Here is a 2,624-nt window from a genome sequence, read left to right as displayed (position 1 = left end):
CCCGCCCAGCGGCCCCGCCCGGGCCCGAGCCTGCCCCGCCTGCCGGGCGGGGCGCTTTGTCCCCGCTGCCGTGGAGCAGCCTGTGCCAGCTCCCCGGTGGCCAGCGCACGGGCCGGGCACCGCTGCGTGGGGACATGAAGGGACCCCGCAACGTCCCCGCCCAATAAGGCCCAAATGCAGTTGAACGGGCCTCAGGGCAGCGCAGTCCTCACAGCAGCGCCCAGGCCCGTGGCACTCCTTGGCGTCTGGTGCCCCAGCTCTTTGGAGGCGATTGGCACCAGAGCTGCTAGTCTTCTAATGCTCTTTAATACTAATGGGTTAAAGCTGATGTGTTGTGGGTCCAGCTGCCTGGGCTGCCATCACAGTGTGGGCTGGTGGTTCTCCACCTCTTTAGACAGTGTGGGCACTGACTGACAGACGCGGGTGGATCCAAGGCTTGGAAAACAGGGATGCAGATGTTGGAAAAGAGGGATGCAGATGGTGAGGTGTGTCATCACGTATAAAATAACATATTCTCCAGTTAAAAAGAAATTAGAGATAGTTCAGGGTACTCAAGGATCCTGCTTGTTCTTTCAGGATCACTCCCTTGAGGACCAACCACCCATCCTTGAACTCTCCTCCCCTTCGGGTCGTGGTCCCTTAGGGCCTTGCCAACAAACCTCCTGAGCTTGTCAAAGTCAGCTTTCCTGAAGTCAAGGACTTCTGCATTGCTGACTGACTTGCCAGCTTTACAGTGGATAGCGAATGTGATCAGCTTATGGTCACTGTCTCCCAGCTTCCATTTGATCATTAGGTCACTGACAAGATCATCTCCCATTGCCAGTAGCAGGTCAAGCAGTGCTTTGCCTCTTGTTGGTCCATAGACTTCAGATAGAGCTTGTCCACATACGTGAGGAAGCTTTGCGACCATTTAGATTTGGCCGAGTGCTCTTCCCGTGAGATGTCATGGGAGACTTCAACCACCCAGACAACCATGCACTGGGAGAATGCAGCCTCAGCCAGTTCCTTGGCAAATTCCTGGTCGAGCTCTTGATCCTGATTACAGGGTCTGTAGTAGACTCCTACCATGTCATAGATTTCATAGACATTAGGGCTGGAAGGGACCTCGTCAGATCGAGTCCAGCACCCCGCCTGAAGGGCAGGAAGTCAGCTGGGGTCATAGGATCCCAGCAAGATAAGTATCCAATTTGCTTTTGAAGGTGTTCAATGTATGTGCTTGAACCACCTCCGATGGCAGGCTATTCCAGACCATGGGAGCTTGGACAGTAAAGAAATTCTTCCTTATGTCCAGCCTGAAACGGTCTTGCAGTAATTTATAACCATTCAACCTCGTCATCCCTTGGGACGCTCTGGTGAACAAATGTTTCCCCAGATCCTGGTGGTCACCCCTGATAAACTTATAGGTGGCCATCAGATCACCCCTGAGCCTGCGCTTTTCCAGGCTAAAGGGCCCCATAGCTCTCAGCCTGTCGTGGTAAGGTTTGTTTTCCTGACCTCTGATCATGCGCGTGGCTCTTCTCTGGACTCTCTCAAGCTTCTCCACATCCTTTTTGAATTGTGGGGCCCAAAAATGGACTCCAGCAATACTCCAGCTGCGGCCTCCCCAAGGCTGAGTACAAGGAGAGAATAACGTCCCGGGATTTGCTTGAGAAGCATCTATGGATGCAAGCCAGCGTTTTGGTCACTTTATTAGCCGCAGCATCATATTGAAGGCTCATGTTCATCTTGTGGTCAACGATGACCCCCAAGTCTCTTTCTTCCGTAGTGCCAGCCAGCGTAGCACTGCCAAGCCTATAAGGATGCTGCAGGTTTTTCCTCCCAAGGTGGAGAACCTTGCATTTTTCAGTGTTAAACACCATCAGGTTCTCGTCTGCCCATCTGCTGAGCCTGTCCAGGTCAGCCTGGATCTCCCTCCTGCCTTCAGGTGTGGATGCTTTGCCCCAAAGTTTGGTGTCATCGGCGAATTTGGCCAGTCTGCTTCTGACTCCAACGTCCACATCATTAATGAAGATGTTGAACAATATGGGTCCAAGGACAGAGCCTTGGGGGACCGCACTGGTCACAGGGCACCATGACAATTGACTTCCATCAATTACTACCCTCTGGGTCCGACCACGGACCCAATTTCCCAGCCAGCGGATCATGGTGGACCCAAGGCCACAACTGGCCAGTTTCGCCAAGAGGTGATGGGATACCAGATCGAAGGCATTTTTGAAGTCAAGATATATGACATCAATCTCTTCTTGTCCAGGTGATAGGTCACCTGGTAGTAAAAGGAAATGACCTACCTGCAAGACCTACCCGCAACAAACCCATGCTGGCTATTCCTCAGGATGTTAGCACCGGCCAGTCCATTAAGGATGGCCTCTTTAATAAACTTTTCTAAGACCTTCCCCAAGATAGAGGTCAGGCTGATGGGCCTATAGTTTGCCGGATCCACTTTCCTCTCTTTCTTGAAGATAGACACCACACTGGCCTTCTTCCAGTCTTCAGGCACTACACCAGAGCACCAGGAGTTCTCAAAGATCTGTGCCAGAGGCTGGGCTATGATGCTCGCCAGTTCCTTGAGTACCCTGGGGTGTAGATTGTCAGGTCTGGCTGACTTAAAGGTATCCAGCTTCTTA

This window comes from Gavialis gangeticus, unplaced genomic scaffold (assembly GCF_001723915.1).
Source record: "Gavialis gangeticus isolate Ggan-Ray unplaced genomic scaffold, GavGan_comp1, whole genome shotgun sequence".
NCBI classification, from domain to species: domain Eukaryota; kingdom Metazoa; phylum Chordata; order Crocodylia; family Gavialidae; genus Gavialis; species Gavialis gangeticus.
Note: the sequence above shows the minus strand (reverse complement) of the source record.